Here is a 7,775-nt window from a genome sequence, read left to right on the forward strand (position 1 = left end):
ATTGCTGCACCCTGTTGCTTATCACTCACGTAAATTCACTGCTACGGAACAACACTATAATGTCACTGAAAAGGAACTTTTAGCAGTCAAGGATGCATTGCAGGTATGGAGACACCATTTATTAGGGGCCAAACACCAGATCACAGTGTATTCTGACCACCGTAATTTACAGGACCTAGCGACCCTTAAATGTGTGAACAGTGGGCAAGTCCGCTGGCATTTGTTCTTCTCTTCCTTCAATTTCATTATACGGCACCGTTCCGGTACAGGTCACGGCAAGGCGGATGCCTTGTTGCGTCTGCCGGGTGGTATATCCCTTCCTGTTTTTCCTGAGACTTTGCTTGACAAACATGTGATCTGTCTTTGTACCCCTCCTGTCGACCTCCTTGAATCCATCCGCCAGTGGGTACTCCTTCATGACCATGACACCAACGAATGGGACTTAACGTTTCATGAAGGATTACCTTTCATGCAGGACAGGTTGTACCTTCCCACCCAGGACACCCGTATTCAGGCGCTTGAGTGGTCACACGATGCTCCAATTAACGGACATCCTGGGCAGAAAAGAACTCTTGCATTGTTGAACAGATGGTGTTGGTGGCCTACCATGCGCAGAGATGTAACCACCTATGTCTCGAACTGTTCCATCTGTGCACAATGTAAAAACAGGAAGGGACGCCCCTTAGGACTTCTACAACCTTTACCCATACCTCTGCGCCCTTGGCATACGGTTACCATGGATTTCATCACTGACTTACCGAAAGTCCAAGGCCATGATACGATATGGGTGGTGGTAGACACATTCACCAAGATGGCGTGGTTCATTCCTTGCACCGGTATCCCTACCGCCCCGACACTAGCCAGGTTGTTTTTTCGATCCATTTTTTGTCTTTTTGGGTTGCCCTCTGTTATAGTGTCCGATAGAGGTTCGCAATTCACCTCCCGATTCTGGCGCACCCTCACCAGTCTTTTGGGCATAGATGCCAGGTACTCATCCTCTTATCACCCCGAAACTGATGGCCAAACAGAGCGCGTTAATCAAACATTGGAGCAGTATCTCCGCTGTCTCTCTTTGCAGCATCAATACACCTGGTAACAAGTATTACACTTAGCGGAGTTTGCATACAATAACGCACCTCATACTGCCACTGGGTTCTCCCCGTTTTACTCCATGTATGGCCAACACCCCCGGGTTTTACCCATACCTGATTTTTCCATGGCTCTTGCTCCGGCCGCGGCCTCTTGTCTCAGGGACTTGGAAGACGTGCATGCACAGACCCTCACTCACCTGAGAGAAGCACAGGCCACTATGTGCTCCGCTGCCAATAAGAAGCGTGCAGATGTCCCTAAGTATTCGGTTGGTGACAAGGTCTGGTTGTCCTCTAGACATTTACGGATACCGGGTTGTCGTAAACTCCTTCCTTGTTTTGTAGGCCCTTATCGTATCACCAGGGTCATCAATCAGGTGGCCTTCCGCTTGTCTTTGCCCCCTTCATGGCGCATCCACCCGGTATTCCACACCTCCCTGTTGAAGCCCTGCCTTCCTCATACCAGACCGCTTCTGCCACCTTCTCCACTCGTGCAGGGTTCCTCTACCGAATATGAAGTCAAGAATATCCTGGGCTCACGCCTCCGAAAAGGGGTTTTGTATTACCTGGTGGATTGGCTCGGTTTTGGTCCTGAGGAACGATCTTGGGAATGCCCCCCTCCTAGTTGCAAGGTTTCATCGGGATCATCCATCTTGCCCACGCGGTCGTGGGCCCTTGGGGGGGGGGTTCTGTCATGACACCCACACGACCCACACGTAGAATCCAGACCACCCCGCCTGAAACCTGCTCCAGACGTTCCACGCGGATTCGCATCTCCAGAATCCACCACGCGCTGAGTTCTGCACTGGGAAAACATCAATCAGGCTCCTGGCGATTGTGGCCCCGATGGCGATGGGGTGCATCACGAAACACCGGCACCACTTCCTGGTCACGTGCCATCCTATACCGGTCACGTGATACTAGGAGATTTCGCCCAACGAATCCCGTTGCCGCTTCCTGCTCCTCTGTATCACGTGACACGCCATGCCGCCCATGTGACCTGATGGAGATGCAGTCACATGATCTGGTCTCCGGCATAAAGGAACACTGATCACGGACTACTCCGCTTCTCAGCTGTTCAACAGTGTTCGAGTGGCGTTTCGTTTAGCTTGGATCCCGTTCTTCTGGCTATTAGACCTTGAGTTTCTGGAATTGGACTGCTTTAATTTTTTCCCTTGGATTTGTTGCTTGGAACTCTGTTTTCTTGGATTTTTGACCTCGTGCTTCGTGTTACTGGACTGCTTTCGCTTGTACCTTGGAATTGGTGTTTTGGAACTTTTACTCCTCAGGATTTTGGAACTTTGGCTCACGGACTTAGGACTGCCTCTGGATACCGTTCTGCTTTTGTGGACTCTGTCCTTTGAACGCTGAGCACTACTTCAGGTGCTTTCATCAAGGGGAACCAGGTTACCCGTTCTCCTCTGGGTGTTCTATTATTCTCCACCACCTGGGGACTACCCACTCCCTCCTCACACTGCAACATTGGTAGGTTCTGTTCTTACTTCCTTCCTACTATTGCCCTTCGTGATTATTGACCTTGTATTCACGATTTCCTAACCTGCTTCCCTTGCAGCTACCAGGTACCCGCGCTCCTGCTTCTTGTGCACCTGTGGTCTCAATAACTGGTTAGGGAGCATTCTTTGATTTCTCCCTGACCGGTGCTTGGGGACGGAGGTGTCCATAGACATCGCAGTAATCTCGGCGTGACAACAATACCCACATGCACCTGAAATCAGAGATAAGGGTTTGGTTTTGAGATAGTCTGAAGTGTGAATAAGTTACGTTAGCTGAAACCCAGCTGTTGCTCCTCCAATCCGTTGTACGACTGAGCACAAACCAGCTCACCCGTTGAGCAACTTAAACACAATTCAAAAATACCATATATGCCAAGGTGGAAATAGGCATCAACTACAAGACTCGCACCCCCATGGCAGACTACTCTATAGAGCATGTCACATTTGATCTTTCTCTTAACACTATGCTCAAATTACATTAGCAAGCCAGATTGAAACTTGCTAAAATGCACTAACCAACTGCTTGGCTCAACAATTAAAATACCTATTCTAACCGAAGAATTGAGAATCAAGTGCCCCCATGGCAGACTGCTCAGAAGAAACTGTGCCTATTTTTAGGATATCGGCAAGCACATTTCGGTATTCCAATGGCAAAATGAGTGCCACAACGGCGACTGACCATCAAAAGCGCATGTTAATGAGAGAATGCCCCAAACCTCCATCAAAAATAGGCAATTCTTAACCCACTGGCAGACTGTAAAACAAGGCCAATTCGGATAATGCCCCAAACAATCCCTAGTACATTTGATCACAGAAATTCTAAAATGAACCTCACACCACCTCTAATGTTACTTCTTTTTCATTTTCTTTGATTCCTAAAAAATAGAAGTCACTGGGTACTTCCCACTTTTGTGGTCTTGGGGGTGGGGCTGTTTCGAAAAGGAAAGAACACAATCAAGACTACAAAAACAGGAAAGCAGGCTACCCCTCTCTTATACGCATTCACTAGTAAGAATTACAATTTCCACGGGAAGGAGTCAATCAATATCTGCTAGTGTGCTGGAATATCTGTTAAAAAAAAACGATTTATTGATCCACTTTTTCAAAAAAGCATAAAATCATCAATATATCACAAGGAATACCAAAAACCTTGGCAGTAACCATTCAAATATGTTTGCGCTGTAAAGCAATTAATGCACAGTAAATAGGTGAGAAGACAATGTTCGCCCCAGGGGGTTAGTACACCAAAAAACGTGTGGTAATACACTTTTGTATACCAAATATAAACATTAGAAAAGAAAATGTAATAATAGACAGGTCACACATTCCACAACCCGATTTACCAGACATATCGTGCATAGTGATATGCCAGAAATTGAGACATGGGGCAGATTTACGGCTGTCATGTGGATAGAAACAATTTAAGTCTTCCAATGAAGGATGGTAGATCTTACAGTACAACAGTGTGGTTCGTTGTGACTTGGGAGTTCAGTCTTAAAGGAAACAGACTAGCAAGAATCCAGTATCTAGTCAAACAAAAGGTCGACACACTGTGTTTCATCTCCACTTTTGAGATGCATCCACCCTAAAACGACGTTATGGTTCTTTCAGTGCTGAAATAGGAGACCCCGTTTTCCTTTAGAAAGTGAGAAAAAGAAGAAAAAAGACAAAACAAATTATCTGTGGCCTGCCAGAGGAGCCTTCAGGTATTATTATGGTGGAATATGTAACTTAAGACTAGCCTTTGTCTTAATGTAGAGCATGTAGGCCTGTGATTTTTCTTCTATTCTTTATTTAATTAAGAGAGCTGTTGTCTTCCGCTCAGTAAAAAATAGATAGCCTATGACTATACTGTGGATTAAATCTCACCAAGTATGTGGATGTGGACCTATGTGGTACCAATCAATGCTAGTATCTACTGACCTTACATCTGTATTGTCAGGGCATGTTCTTATCCTGTATACAGTTAATATAGCATGATTCGCAATGTGAGGCTGGGTGTCGCAGTCTGTAAAAAGTCAAGACAGACCAAACCGATTGGCCTTGTTAAATGCTCAGCGTCTAGTACTTGGACTGAGAATTCTAGAACGACTCTAAATCATGATATACATTTTTGCTAAACACGCTCTGCCAATGAACAGGTGGTCACTTGGATCATTTAATAGGGTGTTTAAGCAATATTAGGGCATGCTACATTTAGCAGATATAACCTGGCGGTCTACTAATGAGTTTATAACAATGGGTATTTGTGGGTCTGTTATGCCAAGGGGTCGAGCAATCTATGGCGTGTGCCAAAACCAGTTGCCACATCTGCCTAGAGGGACAGAAACTAGATAATGAAGTGACTGCATATTGGACGCCGCACTGGGTGCAAAAGCATGCCCCTGGTTAAGCAGCTATTACACATATTTGAGAAATATAATCCTTTCTCTGTTATGAAACGTACATTTTCAGTTAGAACAACGCTTCCTGCATGGTCCAGTAGGAAGATCTAGGGGTCGTAAGTGAACAGTGCGCTGGTTGGTACCACCAGTTTTAAGTAATATTTGGGCCTGCTGCGTTGGCACCCTTCCACTGATGCCCCTTAGTAAGCACCAGGATAAGTAAATTAGAAACTAAACAATGAAGGTGAGCACAGTGCGCAGATCCAGAGATTTAGTTAGGAAGTCCATGAGAAATACATATTCATTAGCTTCTATGCACAATTTATTGTTCTTGGAACAGCAGACACGTGTTTTTCCACCTATCCGGTCATTATCAAGGCTGTACAATGAACCAAATGATAACATAATATAGTGATACGGTCATGTATGCAAATGAAAAAACATACAGATTGTAAGGGTAACAACTAAATCATACCAGTGTTCAGTAATTGGTTGAAGCCAGTAGAAAAGAACCATAATGATCCAAAAACAGAAACAGAAAATAAATTCCAGTTAATAAAATCTCATTGGAGATAAGTCATATTAAAGAAAAAGTAAAAATAAAATGTGGAATTGTGCATGTGGGAAGTTGCTACATACCGTGTGTTCTGATGCACGAAGAAACAAATTAGTTTGTGAAAATGATATGATTGCTACCTGAAAAAATAAAATAAAAAAGCAAATCTAAGAAGTGAAAAATAAACCAGGTTTGAGGTCTACGTTTGAATAGGCAAATGTGAAGCCTATTCACAAGTATATGTATTAGCAAAGTAAGTATGTGGCCCAAAGCAATGCATAATAAAAGTAAGCAGACTTACCATCTGGTCGAAGTCTTGCTTGTAAAAATATCCAATTCTAAAAAGTAAACATTTTTTGGGCAATTGGTGAGGAAAATGAACAGTTACATATGTATTTATAATGGTGTTTCCCAAAGGAACAAATTACCTTTACCAGTATGCTCTCAAGAGTAATGGGGTCAAATCCCCATGCAGAAGCGTCCAGTCCGTGTATGTGACTCAGGAGAATCACATATTAATGGCCGCAGAGTGCAAGGCGGCTGTCTTGCGCACGTGACGTCACATGCACGTTTTGCACGTTACGTCACACGCGCACGCCCTGCGCATGACGTCAGTGCTCGTCATTCAGTGCGGCACGCGAGCTAAGTAAACAATGGGCTTGCCGCGATAAATATCATGATGCTTGAATGAATGAAAAAAAATACAAAAATAATTTAAATTGGTCAGATAACGGGCAAAAGTCACTGTGGTAAGTAATTGTAAGCAGCATAACATGTAGGCTAGATCTAATATTGAGCAGAATCGTGGCACATTGTGGCTAAGGTGGTGCATATCTAAAGTAAAGTGTCATGTGACTAGGGTCCCTATAGAAGTTGAGAGTGGCAAAAACATGTGTGAAGTGAATAAGCACATTCCCACATCACATTGTGAAGTATGAGGCAAATCTCCAAGTAACAATGATTCTCATGACAGAGATTCTTAAAAATAACAGGGGCTGGCAGAGGGGTCAGTATTACATAGATGAACTAACAGAGATAGTATTAATATCAACGAGTACAATTTTGAAAATTTAAAAGGGCATATGAGGCAAGCATTGGTAAGAGTCCAATTGTATAAAATACATCAGATATTGACAAAACAATATACAGATAAATACATTATTAGTAAGGGCAGAAGTAAAAAATTGCTAATGTCACACATTAGTGGTATAGGGTAATTACCAAGATGTGCAAAGTTAGTTCACAAGCATGTTGATGGGAGATATTGTCTATATGCAAATGTTGAATAGAAAACATAGATGAATGGATGGTTCATAGAAATGCAAAAAGAATGCAAGGAACAGTGGAGATCAATAAGAAGCATGCTCAAAAGTAAGCACAAAATATGAATAGCTCCTGGCAAGGCAAAAGGGATGCTGAATACAGAGATTTGTCAGCCATCGATATTGTGAATAAATACAACGTTAATGATGCAAAAGGATCAATGGGATGCTGAGTACAGGGATTTGTCAGCCATGGATATTGTGAATAGGTACAATGTTAATAATACAAAAGGATCAATGGGATGGTGCAAATGCTCACAGAAAAACATGCATTTCATGATCCGAATTGAGGCCAACGGTGGTGCATCTAAAGTGGCAAATAAGCTTACATTCGAGTTGCCTCAGTTTCATGCAGAGATTGCCACCGCATTTGTTCATTGAGGCTCTTGCCAGACCCAAAAAACGTATATCCGATTTGTTATCTAATTGGTATTCCATTTGCCAGTGCAAAGCTAATGGTAAGTTGACACCAGTTTTATTGAGGCTAGCAAGATGCTCTCTAATGCAGATTCTCAACTGCCTGATCGTGCTTCCTATGTATAGTTTATTACAGACGCAAATGATTGCATAAACCACATATTTGGTTTTGCAGTTGATGAAGTCTTTATTTACAATTTGAGTCCCATTGTGATCCACAAAATTATGGCAATTGGGATAAGCGTGTTGGCACTGGTTGCAGTTGTCACATTTGAAAAAACCCACTGGTTGTTGTAACCATGTTGTTTGTGTAGCTGCATTTGAGGGATCAAAGAAGGAGGGACTGAGTCTGTTACGTAGAGTATTGGCTTTGGTGAAAATGAAATTGGGCCTCTTAGAGATATAGGGGGTAATTCATAGAATTCAGCGCACAAGTGGCGCACGCGGCTGGCGCACAGTGTGCGTGTGCGAATCCCTGCGCCAGCCGCGTGCGC

Source organism: Ambystoma mexicanum, chromosome 1p (genome assembly GCF_040938575.1).
Source record: "Ambystoma mexicanum isolate Mex_15411 chromosome 1p, UKY_AmexF1_1, whole genome shotgun sequence".
Classification (NCBI taxonomy): domain Eukaryota; kingdom Metazoa; phylum Chordata; class Amphibia; order Caudata; family Ambystomatidae; genus Ambystoma; species Ambystoma mexicanum.